The sequence below is a fragment of the Macrobrachium nipponense genome, chromosome 9, assembly GCF_015104395.2.
Source record: "Macrobrachium nipponense isolate FS-2020 chromosome 9, ASM1510439v2, whole genome shotgun sequence".
Classification (NCBI taxonomy): Eukaryota; Metazoa; Arthropoda; class Malacostraca; order Decapoda; family Palaemonidae; genus Macrobrachium; species Macrobrachium nipponense.
This window is the reverse complement of record NC_061110.1, coordinates 84,183,338-84,193,697: the sequence shown is the minus strand read 5'-3', so window position 1 is coordinate 84,193,697 and position 10,360 is coordinate 84,183,338. Positions and strand designations below refer to the sequence as shown.

Here is a 10,360-nt window from a genome sequence, read left to right as displayed (position 1 = left end):
ACACGACCAGACTTTAACTTTGTCTGGAAGACTTATTCCGTTGGTAGACAAAATCAGTAAACAGACAAAAGTCTGCTCTTCACACGGCGCGTCTGGCCAGCCAAAGTATGGGTGGAGAACAGCACAGTCCGACAATTGCAGCATGGCTCGTAGCTAAAAGAACAGAAAGCGACTGGCACTCTGTGCCTTGTTGAAATACGTGTGAGTGACGAAAAGGAATGTATATTTGGTAAAGGGGAACGGTGTAAAAACTGGTTCATGAAAAGGAAAAATCCATGAAGTCATGCGACTATTTTAAGAGAACTGCAGAAGGGAACCAATTAACAATTACAAAGTTTTGGAGGGTTTTACACCAAGAGCTTCCATTCGCTACTAGACAAATTTAGCCCCTATGATTCAAAAAATTGTCTCAGATTCAAATTGTCATTATTTTCATAATATATGAATAATGCTAATAATAACAAATGGTGTCTTTGTACCGGGAAAAAGGTAAGTAAAACGTGTCGTCGGACTGATGATTCGGAGTGTACCTTCGTTGATGTTGTTAATCAGGTAAAACCATTCAATAAAAAACCCTGCAAACTCCATTGTTGGATTTCCAGTTTTCGTGTCTACATTATTATTACCAAATTTATCATTATTACTAATAGTAGTAGTAATAGAAGAACAAAATGCTATAAACTCAAGGGCGCCAACAGAGAAAGCAATCCATTGAGCAAATCTACTTAAGAGAAGCAAAATGGTAATAACAAAAAGTAACAGATTCTTTATAAAATGAATGTAACTAATGAAAGTAAATGTATCTTAAATAAGATAATGCTTGAACATTAAGGACAGTATACACCAGACTTTCATAAGACAAATGATCACACATACGGAATAAACATTATGTATTATGTATCTAATCATTAATATTATCATTATTCAGATGAACCTTATTCACATGGAACAAGTCCACAAGGGACATTGATTTGAAATTCTAGCTTCCAAACAATATTGTATTCATTAAGAAGTAAGAGAAAGTAAAGGGAAATATAGGAAGAAGGGATTATACTTATTAAGAAGAAAAAATAAATGAATAAATATATAAAAACGTATTAGAATATAAGGAGAAATCATTAGGTTAATAATGCATTGCATTATTAACCTAATGACGGTGATAGAAATAAAAATTTCTGTAACTGAGGAGTTCGACAGTGAGGCACATTTACTGCATATTGGGGCTGCTGTTCAGCGAATCTGGTTGCTCTCTCTCGGCAGATAAAAGGAAACAGGATCAATTGAGAATGTGAAATGTTGAAATACAACTTATGGAAAAGTGACAAACAAGAGACCATCCGTCAGTGGTACAACTCATAACTACTATTATTAGGAAGAAGAAAAATACCACCACTAACCACTGATACGTAAACTGATATGTTACATAATCAATTGTCTATTCTAATAAACTAACTACGATGGAAAATATCCCCACTTGGAGAAATTTGTACTCATTGACATCTGCGAGTAATGTGCTAAAGTTATACTAAATTCTATGGCTTTTAGCAACTTTGATATATGTAGAAGATATTTACTGCAAAGAAAAAGCTGGACTTGCAGTGAGCATGTCCGAAGCTTGGATTAATCAGGTTTCGAGCAGAAAATATTCATGAATCATTATTTCTTTTAGTTTCCGTGTCATTATGGTCACCAATGACAAATGTACCAACCACAAACGCTTTCCCAGAGTCATCTACAAGTATAAATTGCAGAAGTACTGACACTCAAGCACACTCTTCCTCCAAAGTGGCAACAGTGAACACAAACAAGCAGCAATGAAGTTTCTGGTTTGTACATCTTAGAGCCTCTAAGTAGATTATTACACTTATAGCTTTATCTTATATTTTGCTTATATAAAGTTTAGTTAGGTAGACTCCAGTTTTATTAAGTTATGCTATAATAAGAATGTTCACTTATAATAAATTGCCGATTACCGTTTATAATGTAAAAATATACATCTAATAGCATCCTAAAGGATGAATATATTGGAAACAAATCAACTAAAACTCTCTCCTCTATCTCTCTCTCTCTCTCTCTCTCTCTCAATTTCTACGCGCACTATTGTTCTTATTTGTGATATATCGCACAGTTAACTGGATTGTTTGTAATAACAGCAGAATAACTTGAATAATTTTCAAACACAATGAATTTAGTATTTAATTTTCAATGAGAATCATCTCACACTTTTGTTGATCATTTTCAAAAGGAACTAAACGCACCAATAAAACACCAGTCATTTCACCTGAATACTAACTACATACAACATAAAATTTTTCTTACACCCAATATACAATAAAGAATAAATAATTAAAATTCCAGGTAATTGTGCTTTTGGCGGCCTTCGCTTGCGCTACTGAGATTGAGAAGCGAGAGGCGGATCCCGGCTATGGCTCTTATCGTCCTTCGTATGGCTCTGGTTATAGTCATCCCTATGGGGTGCATCCCCACTACAAGAGGTCTGCCGATCCAGAACCAGAGCCTGAGGCTTCCTACCCTTCCGGACACTACCCTGTCTACCATTCACATGGCAGCCATTATGGGAAGAGGTCTGCTGATCCCTATCCTTACCCTTATCCCTATCCTTACCCTTATGCTGAGTCTTCCTATGACTATGGCTACCAATATCCTTCCTATTACTCCGGTTGAGGAACTTTACCATTGATATCCTTCAAGCATAACTATGTGTTATCTATTGGTGCTGATTTTGGAGTGTTTTGTGTACAGACATACCATATGAATTTAAACTGCAAAATACATTTGGTTTTAATTCTTATCTCACTTACGATCAGAAAAATAAATATACGAATAAAAACGTATTTGTGTGAAAGTAAAACTAATGGTTACATCAACGAACTACGCTTTTCTTTTAGAAATCTATGACCCATTTTGCTTAAAATAAAGAATTTTTTATGCATACAATTTTTTCTTGAATATGACAGTCTTGATTGTTTTGACGACAGAGTAAATTTATATATATATATATATATATATATATATATATATATATATATATATATATATATATATATTAAAAAACCACCGGAAATTGTATTTTTACATCTAAAAAATCTCCAATAGTGTGTGTTATATTTGACTCAATATATCTAGAATGAAAAACTTGATTTTTGCAGCGATATTAAATTTCGAGCATCAGTAATCAAGAGACTTCCGTTAAATTCTTACATCTACAGAAATTCCTTCTTGTCACCATCAAACCCAAAGTTCCTAAGTAAAACCTAACACTACTGAAACTGTTGGTAGTTTTTCCTCGAACTTACAAGGTTGTGGAAATACAGGAATGCTCAGTTTAAAACAATTGGGTTCCTTCTCATGCTTGAGCTTGCATATAAAACTCTAGGTAATTAATCCGACAATTCACCAGATAACGTAAAGAAATGGAAAGTTTGCGTAGCTAACAGCGACATAGTTGAAGAAAATGCCATAATGTCTATTAAAAACTACAATAAAATACACAAAAAACAAACAAAATTATGATTTACAATGATGAAGGATGACCAACAAGAAGAGCAATGTCTCGTTCCAAGTGGTGCAAAAAATTAGAAATGGATGGGTCAATCCACAAGATAAACAACATTACTCTTCAGTGAACAAAATTTTAGGGGATTAGCTAAAGCAACTTTTCTCTAGGTCAAGGATTAATCAAAATTAATTAACATGTGACTGATACACTAGTGGGAATTATAAATTTGAAAGGAAAAACAATAATCTGATCCATTCCTTTTTGCAGTTTGTTAACCACTTGATAACAGTTTTCCTGGGTAGTTGGAATCTCCCCAACCCCCACCCCCTCTCTCTCTCTCTCTCTCTCTCTCTCTCTCTCTCTCTCTCTCTCTCTCTCTCTAATGAAATCCAAACAAAATGTTAAGCCGTACAGGTGCATGTGGGTGCCACTGCCAGCGGTGCCGACCCCATGTCATGCCAGGTCACAAAGATCACCTGCGTACACGACCTCCGAAAGCCCCCAGACCGAGAATAGCAGAAATGGATAGGACGTCGATCTAGAAAACTTGTTAAAGAAGGCCCTGAGTCTCCAAAAGAAACCCTTTCAAGCCAGCCTGAATCATTCCGACATTGAGTAAAACTTCGACTCATATTGTGCCACTCAACAGAGCAACGGCATCGAGATATTTAAGCCTTGGTCGAATAGCCTGTAAGTCTGTTCAGCGACGTACCTATCCAGATCATGGTGTCGAAGTAGGAAATGCCATTGTGCATTTGCAATACCCTAGCAGAAGCGGGATTTGTTGCAAAAAGACCTGGATTTGTCGCCGACACTGGACATCATTCGACCTGGCGTATTAGAGTCGAGTTCGTCGTGCGTACTCGTCGGAGAGTCCGACGGTGGAGTCCGTTTCTGCACGGACTACCGCGGCATGAACAAGGTGACGAATTGACAACAGAGTCGATACTACTGCCAGTGCCAAATATGTCATCGAGTGTGATCCAAACTGGTGTACCCTACTCATAGATTGGACCAATTAAATCCTAGTGTCCTTGACTCCCGATGGTTTATGAAAAATACCCTGGTCATATGCCACATTATCATCAATGCCCCCAGAAATGGATTGTATGGATTAGTTGCCTACCTGGATTATATATCCATCTGCAGCTACAATAATTTGGAGGAAACACGCGAAATAATTATAAGAACTTTTAAAGATATTATGAAACGGCTCAGGATAATGTTTACACGTTAAATGGCGAGAGAAATTGGACACAGTTCGTCATCATCTGGTCCAGTTACACTATCCGGTTTATAGCAAACATGCAAAAATTATATCACTTGTGTCTGGCTAACAGCTACAGAATAGAATATAACGATAAAACATAATTAGATGCCGGTGTCTATAAAATGAAGTGTACATAGCAATCAAAAGGTTAGTGTTCTGAAAGCTCGGGGATTTTCGTACTTATGAGTTATTCTGGTTCTTCCACAGGTTGGGGTGAGGAGGTTCAGTTCTTTAAACAATGACTGCCAGTATGGAAGGAAAATTCTGGAACCAGCAATTTTCAGTCAAATGGATAATATATTGATATTTGGAGTATGATGTTTAGAGCCAAGGACCAAGCTTTAGGACCTAAGAGGTCGTTCATCACTGAAGAAGATATTGAAATGAGTGTTAGTAGAGAGTGCAAAGTAAAATAACAGAAAGAGAATATAAACGGAGGCATAATAAAATAATATAAATCTGTCAGGAGGTGACTCTCATTCATATTCTATGAACAGGTTTTTAATAAGACTTGTTCTTTAGCAAGTGTTCCAGCGAATACGCCCACCAGACTTGACACAGGAGGGATCAAATGAAAAGTAAAACTCCGTCCACACAGCCAGCATCTGTCTGGAAGACTTAGTCCATTGGCAGACAAAATCAGTAAGACAACAAAAGTCTGCTGTTCACACGCCGCGTCTGACCAGCCAAAGAGTGGGTAGAGGAGAGTACAGTTACGGCCGTGGTACAGTCCGACACTTGCAGCATGGTTCGTAGCCAAAAAGAACAGAGCGACTGGCACTCTGTGCCTTATTGAAAGACATGTGAGTGAGGACAAGGAATGTATTTAGTAAAGGGGAACGATGTAAAAACTGATTCATGAAAAGGGAAGCTCCAGGAAGGCACGAGATGATTTTCAGAGAACTGCAGAAGGGAACCAACAAACAATTCCAGTTATGGAAGATTTTACCCCAAGCCCTTCCATTCTCTACCTGACAAAGTTACTACCTATGATTTAAACACTCGAATCCGATTCTTATTGCCATTATTTTTATAATATATGAATAATACTAATATAAACAAAAGGTATATTAGTATTAGTACAAAGGTGTCTTTGTACTGAGAAAATGCTAAGTAGAAGTTGTCGTCAGTCCGTTGAATTGGATTGTACCTTCGTTAATGTTGTTAGTTAGGTAGAATCGAAAACCATTCAAAAACAAATCCTGCAAACTCCATTGTTGGATTTACGTTTTCATGTCTACTTTATCATTACCAAATTTATCATTATTACTAGTAGTGGTAGCAATAGAAGAGCAAAATGCTGTAAATTCAAGGGAGCCAACAAAGAAAGCAATATGATAATAACAAAAACTAACAGAATCTGAAATGAATGTAACTAATGAAAATAAATGTATTTTAAGTAAGATAATGCTTGAACATCAAGGACAGTATACACAACAACTTCATAAAATAAATTATCATACATACGGAATAACCATATGTATTATGCATAGTATCATTAGTATCATCATTATTCAGATGATGAACCCTGTTCACATGGAACAAGTCCACAGGGGACATTGATTTGAAATTCAAGCTTCCAAAGAATTTAGTGTTCATTAAGAAGTAAGAGAAAGTAAAGGGAAATACAGGTGGAAGGGATTACACTTATTAAAAAGAAAAAATAAATGAATAAATATATAAAAACGTATTAGAATATAAGGAGAAATCATTAGGTTAATAATGCATTGCATTATTAACCTAATGACGGTGATAGAAATAAAAGTTTTCTGTAACTGAGGATTTCGACAGTGGGGCACATTTACTGCATATTGGGGCTGCTGTTCAGTGAATCTGGTTGCTCTCTCTCGGCAGATAAAGGGAAACAGGATCAATTGAGAATGTGAAATGTCTATGTTGAAATACAACTTATGGAAAAGTGACAAACAAGAGACCATCCGTCAGTGGTCCAACTCATAACTACTATTATTAGGAAGAAGAAACATACCACCACGAACCACTGATACGTAAACTGATATGTTACATATTCAATTGTCTAATGTAATAAACTAACTACGATGGAAAATATCCCCATTTGGAGAAATTTGTACTCATTGACATCTGTGAGTAATGTGCAAAAAGTAATACTAAATTCTATGGCTTTTAGCAACTTTGATATATGTAGAAGATATTTACTGCAAAGAAAAAGCTGGACTTGAAGTGAGCATATCCGAAGCTTGGATTAATCAGGTTTCGAGCAGAAAATATTTATGAATCATTATTTCTTTTAGTTTCCGTGTCATTATGGTAACCAATGACAAATGCACCAACCACAAATGCTTTCCCAGAATCATCTACAAGTATAAATTGCAGAAGCACTGACACTCAAGCACACTCTTCCTCCAAAGTGGCAACAGTGAACACAAACAAGCAACAATGAAGTTTCTGGTTTGTACATCTTAGAGCCTCAAAGTAGATTATTACACTTATAGCTTTATTTTACATTTTTTATAGAGTTTAACAAGCTTAGAATCTCCATTTTTTAAGTTATGCTATAATAAGAATATTAACTTATAATAAATTGCCGATTACCGTTTATAATGTAAAAATATACATTTAATAGCATCCTAAAGTATGAATATATTAGAAACAATTCAACTAAAACTCTCTCCTCTCTCTCTCTCTCTTTCTCTCCTCTCTCTCTCTCTCTCTTCTCTCTCCTCCTCTCTCTATCTCTCTCCTCTCTCTCTCTCTCTCTCTCTCTCTCTCTCTCTCTCTCTCCAATTTCTACGCGCACTATTGTTTTTATTTGTGATACATTGCACAGTTAACTGGATTGTTTGTAATAGCAGAATATCTCGAATAATTTTGATACACAATGAATTTAGTATTTAATTTTCAATTAGAATCATCTCAGACTTTTGTTGATCATTTTCAAAAGGAACTAAACGCACCAATAAAAGCCATTTAACCTGAATACTAACTACATACAACAGCAAATCTTTCTTACACCCAATATACAATAAATAATAAATAATTAAAATTCCAGGTAATTGTGCTTTTGGGGGCCTCCGCTTGCGCTACTGAGACTGAGAAGCGAGAGGCGGATCCAGGCTATGGCTCTTATCGTCCCTCGTATGGCTCTGGTTATGGTCATCCCATATGGAGTGCATCCCCACTACAAGAGGTCTGCCGATCCAGAACCAGAGCCTGAGGCTTCCTACCCTTCCGGACACTACCCTGTCTACCATTCACATGGCAGCCATTATGGGAAGAGGTCTACTGATCCCTATCCTTACCCTTATCCCTTTCCTTACCCTTATGCTGAGCCTTCCTATGACTATGGTTACCAATATCCTTCCTATTACTCCGGTTAAGGAGAAGCTTTACCACTGACATCCTTCAAGCATAACTATGTTATTTCCTATTGGTGCTTTATTTTGGAGTGCTTTGTGTACAGACTTACGATCTGAATTTATATGGCAAAATACATTTGGTTTTAATTCCACTGACACTTATGTTCAGAAAACTAAACATACGAATTAAAAAGTATTTTTGTGAAAATAAAACTAACGATTACATAAATGAACTACGTTTTTCTTGTAGAGATCTATGAACCTTTTTGTTTAAAATAAATAACTTTTCACGCATACCATTTAAATGTGATAGTCGTAATTGCTTTGATGCTAGAGTAATAATAGTAATATATATTATATATATATATATATATATATATATATATATATATATATATATATATATACCTTTGCCTCTAAAAAATCACAATCAGTGTCTGTAGCATTTGACTCACTATATCTAGAATGAAAAGCTTCATTTTTGAAGCGATATTAAATTTCGAGCATCAGTAATCAAGAGGCTTCAGTTAGATTCTTACATCCGAGGAAGCTCACTTTTGTTACCATCAAACCAAAAGTTCTTTAATAAAACCTAACACTACTGGAACTGCTGGTAGTTTTTCCGGAGCTTACAAGGTTGTGGAAATAGTGTAATGCCCTATTTCAAACCATTTGGGTTTTTTTTTCAGCTTTCATATAAAACTACATGTACTTCATGGGACAATTCTTAAGCTAACAGAGAGAAATGGAAGGTTTGCGTAGCTAACAGCGACGAAGTTGAGGCAATAACCGTAACATCCATTAAAAACTTCAATGAAATATGCAAAAAAGATACAAAATTATGATTTACAATGAGGAAGGATGACCAACGAAGAGAGCAATGTCTCGTCATTATCTGTCTAGGTGGTGCAAAAACTTGTAAATGGATGGGTTAATCCAAAGATAACAACATGATTACCCTTCAGTGAACAAAATTGTACGGAAATAGCTAAAACAACTTTACTCTAGATCAAGGTGTAATCAAAATTAATTTAATACAAATTACATGCGACTGATACGTCAGCGAGAATTATAAATTTGAAAGGAAAAAAAATCTGATTCAGTCCTTCTTGCAGTTTGGTTAACCACTTGATAATGGTTTTCTGGGTAGTTGGAATCTCCCCAACCTCTCTCTCTCTCTCTCTCTCTCTCTCTCTCTCTCTCTCATTAGTGCGTTCTAGACTAGTCATATTTAAGTCTTACTTACTTAGCAAGTATAGTCTCATGTGGATGCGAGGGTATTAACAAATCTCTTTTCGATGAAGACGATTCATCATAGACACGTTAAGAGAAATTACTGCCTCTGCGGAACACTATCTATTATTGAGTGGTTTGTTAAGTAATTCTATTTGCATTCTTGAATCATTGAGTACCTACGTACGCAATTCCTAAGTGAGCCAAAAACAAAAGTCATTTTCCTAACAATTCTAGGAGAGAGAAATTTTTGTGTGGATACAACTGCCAGTATCAAATATGCCATCAATTGCTGTGACTCTCCAAGATTTATTTGACCATAATGTGATACCTCGTGGTATGGAAAATACCCTAGCCATATGCCACATTATGATCAATGCCCTCAGAAACGGATTGAATGGAATAGTCGCCTACCTGGATTATATATCCATCTGCAGGAACACACGAAACGACTATAAGCACTTTTCCCGATATTATGAAACGTCTTAAGATAATGTTCGCAGGATTATATGGCGAAAGAATTTAGACATAGTTCGTCATAATCTGGTCCAATTACACTACATGGATTATAGCAAATATACAAAATATATCACAGGTGTCCGGCTAACAGCTACTGAATAGATTTTAACGATAAAACAGAGGCCCTCAATTGAGAACATGATAAAAGTGACCAACCCCCTCCTAAACTATCCTAAATTCATTGATAGTTCACCCATTACTGTAACACAAGCAGATGCCAGTGTCTATAGATATGAAGTGAACATAGCAAGCATTAAGTTACCATTCGGAAAACTCTAGGATTTTCGTGCTGTGAATAATTCTGGTTCTTCGACAAGTTAAGAGTGATGGGAGGCTGTCTCTCAAACAGTGGCTGCCAGTATGGAAGGAAGATTCTTGAACCCGCAATTGTCAGTCGAACGGACAACATATTGAAATTGGGAATATAAAATTTAACCCAAATGCCGTATTTTGGGACCTATGAGGTCATTCAGCTCTGAAGAA

At 36.0% G+C, this 10,360-nt stretch overlaps 2 long non-coding RNA genes across 2 annotated transcripts; both read left to right on the top strand.

The window, feature by feature from the left end:
* Positions 1-1,772: 1,772 nt before the first annotated feature.
* Positions 1,773-2,793, top strand: LOC135218413 (uncharacterized). Its single transcript, XR_010315314.1, has 2 exons — positions 1,773-1,826; positions 2,359-2,793. It is a non-coding gene; the product is annotated as an uncharacterized LOC135218413 (long non-coding RNA).
* A 4,377-nt stretch (positions 2,794-7,170) lies between these two features.
* On the top strand, positions 7,171-8,358 carry LOC135217993 (uncharacterized). The gene is made up of 2 exons (XR_010315256.1): positions 7,171-7,217; positions 7,819-8,358. It is a non-coding gene; the product is annotated as an uncharacterized LOC135217993 (long non-coding RNA).
* Positions 8,359-10,360: the final 2,002 nt, after the last annotated feature.